The sequence below is a fragment of the Nelumbo lutea genome, chromosome 1, assembly GCF_056320005.1.
Source record: "Nelumbo lutea isolate HS-2025 chromosome 1, American lotus-T2T, whole genome shotgun sequence".
NCBI lineage: Eukaryota > Viridiplantae > Streptophyta > Magnoliopsida > Proteales > Nelumbonaceae > Nelumbo > Nelumbo lutea.
This window is the reverse complement of record NC_142684.1, coordinates 186,818,649-186,830,119: the sequence shown is the minus strand read 5'-3', so window position 1 is coordinate 186,830,119 and position 11,471 is coordinate 186,818,649. Positions and strand designations below refer to the sequence as shown.

The following is an 11,471-nucleotide window of genomic DNA, read 5'->3' as shown; positions in this document are numbered from 1 at the left end:
TAAACAAATAAAAAAAGAAAAAAAAAAGAAAGAAAATAGAAAAAGTTCAAAAATTGAGTTTGGAGATGCAATAAAGAACTCCTAAAAGTTCAAAACTAGTGGGATAACTCTCCATCACAAATGAAAATTTGGGTACCTAAGTGTCACTACTCCCAAAGTAGAGGGTAGTCTCTACATCAAACCCAAAATTTAATATTTTATTGTCAACCACATGGCGATGGCAAAGGGGGATGGGATACCCCAATTGTCTAGCCACATCAATTGAGAGAGAGGTTGCAGTCCTTTCAGAAACCAAAAAAAAAGAGGGGAGGTTTTTTTTCCTTCATGGGACTACACAAGGGATAGTGCATCCCCCATACCCATAACACCTCCTAACTGGGGAACTTGGCTATTTGGAAAAAGCACCTCAACTATTTTGGGATCCTCCTGCTCATGACACATTATCACAAGTGTGTAAATGAATTGAATAAAGTAAAATGTCATGTACAAGAAGTTGGAAAACAGCCTAGGCTGCTCTATTTTTTTTCTTTTTTTCAAAAAAACATAGTCCACACCCTAACCTTGGTGGTGGCAGAATTTGATCCTAAGTATTGGCTTGGACCAGCCAATAAACTTACCAATTGAACCACCATTAGTTAGAAAGAATGGTATTTACCGGTAAAAGAAAAGATTGTTGATCTAATACAAATAAAACATGTACTTATAAACACACTTATTGCTGGTGCATCTGATAGTTGTATATATTGCTAATGTGTTTAATCTTAATTAATTGGGTTAAGTAGCTAATTATGCATGCCTTTCTGGTTGCAGATCCAACATCAAAAGAAATTAGGGAAATTAGGTTCTCTCTTCTCCACCCCTTCCCTACAATTTTCTAGTTGATATGGAATTATTAAAAGGACTCATTTGTTTACTGATCTAGGGGTATAAACAATAGAGCTCCGAGGAAGATTTGAACACATCGCTCTGCAATCTACCAAAGTCTTGCGGACATTCCATGGAGGAATGAAACTCTCCTCCGAGAGAGCCTAAACAATAGTTAAACAATATCCCTCAAATACTACTTCAGAGAGCTGAAGCTCCAAGAAAAATTTGATGCTTTCCATCAGGAGAGCTAGGTTTTCAGCTTCTACTACAGAGCATGTAGCAAACCTCTTCGCTCCACAAAATAAAACCATATCACGGTGATTGCGGATGATGATCCCAATTCCAGCAGAAGAATCAGAGGTTGCACCATCAAAATTCACTTTCAACTGATTTTCTTGAGGCCTGGACCAACAATTAATGGTGGTGGAAGGTTGTGTTATCTAATTTGTAGGTGTAGAACTTGGGTAGCAACACCCCACCAGAAATCCCTTTCCAAACCAGTAATAATTTTGCACACGTTAGAGTGAAAAATTCTTGTGGACATAAGGTGATTTGGAATAGATGAGATTGTGCTTTTCAACATGATTATTCTACCTACATGAGAGAGAGATATCGGCCTTTCCACCCAGAAATACGTGTTTTGATTTTGTTTATCAACAATTCACTCAGCCTGGAGCCCTTTAAATTCTTGTAAATAACAACCAAGGTATTTCTCATTCGGTGACATAAAGTTCACATGCAAAGTAGTGTGTATGTTTTGCCTATCTGGTGCTGAATAGAATGGAGCACTTTGCACAATTTACCATTGCCCAGACGGCCAGACCACATGGACCATAAATGAGCAATTTCATCAAGATTAGTTCGTCCAAATAATAGGATATATCATCTGCAAACATTAAATGATTCATTTTGAAACCACCATTACCAAAACGGATACCAAAAATATCATGCGCCTCTAGCTTACTATTAAGCAGCATGCGAGATAATACATCCAAGTAGACCTGGCAATTAGGTTGGGTGGGTTGGGTTCGGGTTCACTTCGGATAGGGTTGAATTTTGGGTTGGGTTATCAAATGCTAGACTTTATTTCTAAATGTTCGGGTTAAGGTTGACCCATGGGTCAATTTGGGTCATCCCTAAAAAATAATCAAATTTTATAAAAATATAGAAAAAATACATGAAAAATGTCAAAATTAAAGGAATTAACCTTAAAATTCTAAATATAAAATAAAAAAAAAAAAAAAAACTTAAACATTTAACAATTTAAAGAGTAAAGACTAAATAGAAAAAATTAGAGTGGAAACTTCTAACAATGCATAAATAGTCCCAATTAGACTTGACAATCAGGTCAGTGGGTTGATCCATGACCCAACCCAACCCAGTTTTTTTCTGGGTTGGGTCGGGTCGGGTCGGGTCATTCTCACATTCAGGTAGCTAAATATTAGACCTTAACCCTGTTTTTTCAGGTTGGGCTGGGTCAGATTTGCGGGTTGGGTCAACTTTTTGCCATGTCTACATCCAAGGCCAAAATGAAGAGATATAGGAACAAAGGGCAGCATTGTCTAAGTCCCCTTTGTGGTGGAAAGGATGCTGTAAAATGATCATTAAATAAGATAAAAAAAAAAGATATTATAGAAACACAACAGGCAATTAAGTTGCAAAATTGATCCTCTAGTTCAAATACCTTTAATAAAAATAAGATTATTCTAATCTATCATAGACCTTAGAAAGGTCTAATTTGAGCATAAAGGATCCATACCTGCCTCTTTTCTTCTTTAGAGAGTGAACAACTTCAAAGGCAATAATTTTGTTGTCTTATATCTACCTTCCGAGTACAAATGCATTTTGGAAGGGGGAGATCAATTTCGGGAGAATGTGGTAATCTTTTTGCGATGATTTTGGCTATAATTTTATATAGGACATTACAGCATCCAATGGGACGAAAATCCATAGTTGATTCCACCCCTTCTTTTTTAGGAATTAAAACTGATGTTCCGATTTTTGGTCATGTATCAGTTTTTTGGCTAAGTACCTCGTCATTTGGTCTACTCTCAAGTGGCCGATGACTCAGAGGCCGAAGTGGAGTTGCCTAATGTAGCACAACCCAGCTGCTCCCTGCTGGAGATGATCTGGCTACCAACAACGACGGGCTCGATGAACTGCAAGAGATGAAACAGAGAACCCAAGGGTATTTACCCAGTGAGGTCACTCCGATGACTATGTTAGCACTTAGTTGTGAGCTGAAAATGATAATAAAGAATGAGAGAGCTAGAGAGCAGAGATTACCCATTCCTCTTCTCGCCCCTGGGGGTGAGGCCTTTATATACTGAAGTCCTCGTGGGTTTGGTGGAGCAGTTCCTAGATTCCCGCTGTGATGGGATTTGTTCCATGTTAGGTGGGGATAACGCCACCAACCGGTAAGGTTGCCCATTTCCGCCTGAATCGGGGAGTGGGTGAGCTAATATAGCCGTTACAAGTCATAATCCCGTAAAATGCGAGGTAGGATGGTGAGCTCCTCGGGGGTTGTCATGCGGTGGCGAGATGCCTGTGAGGTGCCGAGCTATCTATAAGGTGACAGGCTACATGATGGCGAGCTGCCTAGTGGCGAGTTGCCTATGAGGTGCCGAGTTGTCTGTAAGTGCTAGGCTGCTTGGTGGCGAGCTGCCTGTGAATTGCCGAGCTGTCTGTAAGGTGCCAAGCTACCTAGTGGAGAGCTGTCTGTGAAGTGCCAACCTGCTTGGTGGCGAGCTATCTGTAAGTGTCGGGCTGCACCTAGTTGTCATGAGAGTGATGAGGAAGTCTTTTATCAGTTTGTCATTCACGCCTGGGCCAGGACGCTAGGTCGGCGCATGTGCCAGGTTGCCAAGCCGCCAGGCCGTGCGCAAGTCGCCAGGCCGCCGGGTGGGCGCCTTAGAGCTATGATTGCGTTGCATCAGCCTAGTGATGCAGGTCACCCACTCCTACAAGAAGCTACTAGGAGCTCGACCTTCGGAGGCAGCACTACTAACTTTAGGTCGTCAGCTCACACGGGAGCCTTGGAAGGCTCGACCAGCAAGGGAGCCCATGTAGTCTGTTGGCCGCCAACTCTCGTGGAAGCCATGAAGAGCTCATCTTTGTAGAGGGGACCTCGCGAAGAGGACTGATGAGGTTTTATCTGAATTGAAAATAAAGTTGGTAGAGCTGCTTAGTCTGTTAACTCCCTGCATAGTCTTTGAGTTCATAAAAAATGGAAACTATAAAACGAGAGCTTCAGTTTCTAAAAAGTGAGGACTTAGCTTTTTGTAGGATGAGAACTTAGTTTTTTGTAGCGTTTCCCACAGATGGAGCCAAATGATGTTCCAATTTTTTCTCACGTTTCAGTTTTTTGGCTTAGTACCTCGTCATTTGGTCTGCTCCCAAGTGGTCGATGACTTAGAGGCCGAAGTGGAGCTGCCTAGTGTAGCGCAACCCAGCTGCTCCCTGTTGGAGATGATCTGGCTACGAGCAACGACTGGCTCGATGAACTACAAGTGATGAATCAGAGAACCAGGGGGTGTTTACCGAATGAGGTCACTCTGATGGCTAAGTTAGCACTTAGTTGTGAGCTGAAAATGATATTAGAAAAGAGAGTTAGAGAGCAGAGATTACCCATTCCTCGCAGCTGACTTCATAAGAGAAGTCCACTACCCGAGCTGGGTAGCCAACCCCGTCCTGGTAAAGAAGGCCATCGGCAAGTGGCGCATGTGCGTCGACTACATCAACTTGAACTGGGCTTGCCCAAAAGACTGCTTCCTACTCCCCAGAATTGACCGTTTGGTGGACGCGACCTCAGGGCATGAGTTGCTAAGTGAGCTGAAAATGATATTAGAAAAGAGAGTTAGAGAGCAGAGATTAGAAAAGAGAGTTAGTCATAAAAATCCATTATTACAAGGGGCATTTTTGTCTCATTCAAGTGTTGGCAACTTTCCCCTAAGGTGGAAAAGTTATTTACCCACCTAAGATGTAAGTGATACCCAAGAAAATAAACTTGGGATTATAATAGATAAGGTCAACTTTTGGGCCCTAAATATCAATAAAAGTAATATTTTTATTTAAATTTCAAAAATATGTTTAACTTTTTAAAAATAATAGCAATTAAGGGAAAAAATATTGTTCATCTTCTTCCTCTTGCAATTGAGTCATCAGCGCTGCCACTCTCCGTCACCTTCGACAAACTCCGGCAATGCCTCTGCCTATCTCCAGCAACGTTGTCGGAGGTGGGCAAAGGCAAAGGCGGCGGCGACGACGACGTTGATGGTCATTCCTTTGCCCAACGCTGCCACCTCTGGCAACATTGTCGGAGGTGGGCGGAGGTAGAGGCAATGGCGGCGTTGGGCAGAGGAATGACCACCAGCGTTGTTGCCGCCCCCTCTGCCTCTGCCCACCTCCGGCAACGTTGCTAGAGATAGGCGATGGTATTGCCAGAGTTTGCCGGAGGTGGTGGCGGGCGGTGGCACTGATGACTCAATTTCAAGAGGAAGAAGATGAACAGTGTTTTTGCCCTTAATTGCTATTATTTTTAAAAAGTTAACCTATTTTTGAAATTTAATTGATATTAGGGCCCAAAGCCCTTATCTGTTATAATCTCAATAAACTTTTTCCGGTCTCCACATAAATCTGAAAAAAAGAAGATAGAATTCTTGATCAATGGAAATCAAAATCCCATTGACCTACTTTTCCCTCTCAAAATTTAGAAAAAGAACGCCGTCTAAGTATATGTTCAATAATTTGAGGGTTTGAAGTCCAATTTCCAGCAAGATCTTTAAGCCAGTAAAGTAAATGCCATTCTTGCGTCTCCGGTTAGAAGGATATCTATGAAAGAATCTAGTATTTTGGTCCGTGCAACCAATTACACCTCGCTTCGCTTGCTGCTTCCAATATATTTCTTCAAGAAAGAGGCAGTTGTTTAGTTGATATTTGAGAGTACTTTCCTCCTGGAGATTTGCTTCAGTTCTGGGTCCACATTGAAGTAAAGTAATGCCATCCAAAGAATGTCTTTACACTCTCTCGGAAATTTCCCTGGTGTTGTTTCCCCAAGCCATAGAAAAGAAGTTGAACCGATCATTTGTACAAAGAACTTAGAGCTTATTTAGTTGTCGAATGGTGCATATGGTCTCCTCTCCGGTTGGCTGGGTGCATGCGGAGGAGGTTATTTAGTTGTCCATTTGCCAAGGAACCTCACCCACCTTCACTATTCCAAGAAAGAAGCTTCATGGTGCTTTTAATCTTTTAACTTTTTTAATTACCTCTTAATTTATGTTGTATAATGCATATGGTCTCCCCTCCGGTTGGCTGATGAGTCAATGTATGGGCAAAGGGCCCATTTGGGAGAGATTTGATGGAGCTGCTTTAATTGAGTCGCTTTGAATAGATGGAAAAGCACCGACAGGCCCACTACAGAAACCTGAACCCCGACCCCATATGCCAGTCCATTCAGAATTTATAATAACACTCAAATTCAACTTTTGAAATTATAGGATAGATTCCCACGCCAAATAAGCATCATACTGTTACCTATGCTTTTACTTTGAGGTGGCAATAATTATAAAGACTAAAATGACCCTTGTAGGGCCCACGGTCATTGTTCTCTCCCGCCCTCCCTCTTCTCTCTCTTTTGTTGTCTCTCACTCTCAGCTCTCTTGACCTCCGACTGAACTTCGCTGCTCTCCCTCCTCTCTCACTTGTATTTCTCATCTTTATTATCACCAAGCTTTACTTATAACTGCACCCAGTACTGTACAGATCCACGACTCTCTCCCTATGTCCCTCCCTCTCTCTCTCCAAGAATATCTTCACATAAAAGAACAAAGCCATAAAAAAAAAGAAGCTATACTTCTCGCTTTGTCCATGGTCTCTCTTTCAGATTCATCAGTATGAATCGGATCTCGAGGGATTCTTTGGCCGGAGGGAGGATTGTTCCGGCGGGATTGCAACTCCGGAGAGGTCGGAGCAACGTTGCCATCTCGAGAGATACGGATGAAAATTTGGATCTCTTCTCCAAGAACCGCCGGAGCCTCCCCATCACTTCATCTGACGAACCAGACGGTACGGATCTCATCGCCTAAGTCTCGGTTTGAATCTCCCGGATCTTTTCTGTTTTCTAACTTGAATGATTAGAATGCCCCCTGTAAACTTATCTGATTCTTTTGATAGTAGTGGGATTGAGGTCACACATAGGAGCATTGTGGTCATTTTCTATTAATATCCTGAAATTTCTTTTTTTCTCAGTTTCAAAATTTGTCGGATTCCGACAGGCTGTTCTTGCTATTTCCGTGAGACAATAGAAATTGTCAGAGGAATTTATTGATTTGATGTTGATTTTGATTAGGTTGATGTTCCTATGTGCACCTGTGCAAATTTAGAGGGCATCCATATTTCTTCGCTAGAACTTTATATATACGATGGTATAATTTTCTGGCCTAAGAATGATGTTAAATATTTTTCTCATTTTTGTGTTTTTATTTGATTCTACAATTTATCATTATTATTTTCTGCTTGTCATTTCGCCCTTTCCAATTCTAGTTGCTTAGTTAAATACTTCAGGAGGAACGCCAATGTTGATTTCCTCCTCATAATAAATTTTTGAGAAGAAATTAGTCAAAGTCAAATTTGTTATCTTGATATGTTCTTAAGAAAAAAAATATCATATTTGTTAATAGTTGTGGTTACGAATGCCTCCAGTATCGATGAAATTGGAGAGAATATCGGTTGGACCAGTAAAACTATCGGTTGGACCAGAACCCAAAGAACATTTTTTTTCTGTGTATCTTAATTACTTGTACCAATCTCATTAAGGGATTTAGCACCATTAGCCATATAAAGATTTGGATGTTTTTAGTTGTAGTATCTTTATTTAATGACATAGATGTAGTTTGTTTTATTTTTTTAAGAATAAAATAAAATTCATTAGAAAAGCAATATATTAGGAAGGTGATAAGGCATCACCCAAAGAGGAAATAAATCCAAGAGCCCAATAATGATCCCACAGGTCCCATATTAATACCCTAGAACCGAATGGCAAAATCTTATAATATTTAGTCCAAACAACTTCTATTGCAGTCTAATAAAACAAGCCAAAATATTATTTTATTATCAAATGATATTGCTTATTTGCAATGGCTTTTGCGGGTCTTTATAAAAGCTAGTGTCATTTTAATGCTATGTTGGTAAATTTTTACTAAGTTAAATGATGCTTACCAGGCTGGTACATTTGGCTCCATATCTACCAAGGGCCCATTAAGATTTTTTTTTTTTTTAAGAATAAGATAAAATGCATTAAGAAGAAAATACATTAGGAAGGTGATAAGGCATCACCCAAATAGGAAAGAAAACCAAGAGCCAACTTTAGTATCACAGATCCCATACTAATATCCATAAAACTAAATGGCAAAATCTTATAATCTTTTCTCCAAACAACTTGTATCACAATCTAATAAAACAAACCAATATATTCTTTTATTATTAAAAGATATTAATTATTTGCAATGGCTTTTGCATGCCTTTATATTAAAAATGGTCATTTTAATTCCATCTTGGTAAACTTTTACCAAGTTAGATTATGCTTATCAGGTTGGCATATTTGGCCCCATATCTGTCAAAGGGCCATTAAGATTTTTTTTTTGAAGAATAAGATAAAATTCATTAAGAAAAAAATGTATTAGGATGGTGAAAGGCATTACCCAAAGAGGAAACAAACCCTTGATTTTGACCTTGATCTTACAGATCCCATACTAATACCCATAGTTGTAGAAGTAAAAGATGCATTTGTACAAGTTGTAAATTTCTTATACCCTGTTATTTCACATTCATATAAACTATACATTTCAATTAATAAACTATTAATTTCTTATTTTTTATTTTCAATTTCAATATTCATATTTTCACATTATGTTTCAGGTGAAATATCTAAACCATCTTTCCTAATCCCAATTGAGTGTCAGGCTCGAAATTGGTGGTTCCCAAAAAGTTTGGTGGTTCTCTAGTTTTAGGAACTTCCAATTTCGAGCCTGAAACTCAATTCAGTCATGATTGGTGAGATGGAGGTTTCATTGATACTTTGAAAAATTGCGGTTGGGTTGGGTGAGTGGTTTGTGAGGTTTTTTTAGTCAACTTTATCCTATACAGGAACTATGATGAGGGATTCTTCTTAAAAGTAAGTTCCTGAAAGTCAATTGGGAACCACCGTTCATTAGTTTGCCAAGCTACAAGTAAGGTTGCAGATAGAACAACTAAACTTACCCTCGCACGCATGAGAGAATAGTGGGTAGGAAATATACTATCACCGTCACTACAGGAAAGGTTGCAAAATCGCCGACCGCTGTTGTAAGTTAGTCGTCGAACCTGTTACTGTCGCAACCCACAACTGTTACTGCAAGATCTGCTACAAAATCAACGCTGGTTGTCATAGATGAAGCTCACTGCCGTTGCTGGTCATTGTGAATCACCAACGCTGGTTGTCATAGACAAAAATGGGGTCATTCTAACCCTAAACGTAAGAGATGGAATTGGGGATATGGGGGTCATTTTGTTTTTCGCTATTTTATTTAAATCAATGAAAATAAAAATGATAACACGCAAATCGATGCCTAGGTCAAATGGCTTAGCAGTTCGATCGCCCGGGTCAACGATTGCGGAATAAGGGGGCGAATTTCAAAAAATTTTCTCTCCCTTCAATTGGGAATCGCATTCCCTATTTAGAAAATCATATTTTCAAAGATCATTCTTAAACTATAAACTGAACCATATCTGAACCAAAAGGAGTATGAAGGGATTATACCTGATATAGAGAAACAGTATCTCCCAATGGAGGTGTTCACATCCAAGGAATGATCCAAAATTTGCTCCCACTAAAGATGGCGTAGTGCACGATGGAGCAAAATCAATAATGTTCTTCCAAAAGAACTTGACCCTTCGCAAGAATCAACATGATAGCTTGTGAATACAGCTCCAATCAATCTTTTCCCCAAAATATTGGTATCAAGATCAAATCTTGATTACTCATGTAGAGAATAGGAGACCGAACCGCTAGAAGCGGCAGCTGCAGGAAGGAGGTGGCAAGAGAGTATTCGCAGGGTGTAGAATTCTTTCTTCTTGTGATTTCAGCTCTGAAGACAAGAGTATGTTGGTTGCATGTCAAAAGGCTGCTACCCCCTCCTCCTTTTATAGACTTAAAAGGGATCAACTCCTAATCCCATTAAAAGTTACTAATCCAAATCATATTTGGATTAGAAGTCTCTTTAAGTGATAAGGGATAACATTTATCTTATCTACAAATCATATCAGCCATCTCCTAATCTAATTAGGAGGCTTTCAGATCTAAATCTTATTTAAATCTTGGATTCTCTAAGTGGATAAAGTTTGGGCCCAATCCTATCAGCTGATCCATATCAAAATTCGTCTATTTTTAATTGACTAGTCAAACCAGCCCAGTTCGAAATGGGCTTAAGGCTCATTTAAGGTTATGTATTCACTTAGTCTTCCAAACTGATGCCCAGTTGGGCTTCCTTGTATGGCGTGGGACCCAAACATTGATCTACACATCAGCCACATGGGTTCAGCCCAGCTTTTGTTACAAGGCCTAGCCGAATACACTGTTATGGGCCCAACACTTACCCTAAGTGGTCCCTGGGCCAAGCCACTTTGTAACACCTAGGGACTGTGGGTAGATGCAAGATTAGCCCATCATGTATTATCCTCAATGGTCTTACACTTAACCTCTCAGCCCATAATGATCATACACTGCCCGACAAGAGAGGACCTCTCTCTCGACTGCAAGGAACAATGTTGCACTCTCTGCTTATATGGATCCCGGGAATTAAAACCTTTTGCAAATCATTTCGAAACCATAATATATATACTTTCATATCTCATATAAAATATATTTTGCAAAACAAATCTCAACGATTGAAATCGGTTGCTGGCAGTCTTGGTTTCCATCAGTGAGAGTGCATCCCCGATCATTACCTTGGTCCGACAAAAGGATTGATCATGTCACTATGATCACCCACTTATTCTCAAACTGTCCCAACATACCCAGATTTTGACCCCCGCTAAGGATCTCAATGATTGGTATATCAAAGACAACCCAATCCGACACCTAGTGCAGTATCATAATCGAGTCTAGGGATCGGGTGTAACTTTTCAGTTTTGCCCATCAATCTCCAAGGTCCAGGGCAATACTAGAAATCTAGTCCAGTTCATAGATTCAATTAATCCTACACTGTATGTGCCTAGGGTTTCACCCTAGCAACTGAGACAGGCCACCCCAACCAACTTGGTGGCAGCACAGTGTTAGCCTTGTCAAGATAGGTCTCCCCAAACCGACCCACTGGCTGTAATCATTCTAAACTAACATGAATCTCATTAAGTGTCCAGTTTAAGGGTATTACACAGAAACATACCAAGGGAACATGAATCATTTACAATGAACTCATAAAGTACATCATCTTGATTGAAGCTAAGGGCATACAAAACTGTCTAACAGTTTCTTTGTCACCCAAGTAGGCATACTTAAGGTGATTTGGCAAAGTCTTCAGCTCTAACTTCGGAGCCTGCAAAATAGAAGGCAACAATTTCTTATGAGAAAA

The 11,471-nt window shown here is 40.0% G+C and overlaps 1 long non-coding RNA gene across 1 annotated transcript; it reads left to right on the top strand.

The window, feature by feature from the left end:
* Positions 1–6,501: 6,501 nt before the first annotated feature.
* LOC148879861 (uncharacterized) lies at positions 6,502–7,491 on the top strand. Its single transcript, XR_016105804.1, has 2 exons — positions 6,502–6,930; positions 7,214–7,491. It is a non-coding gene; the product is annotated as an uncharacterized LOC148879861 (long non-coding RNA).
* The last annotated feature ends 3,980 nt before the right edge of the window (positions 7,492–11,471 follow it).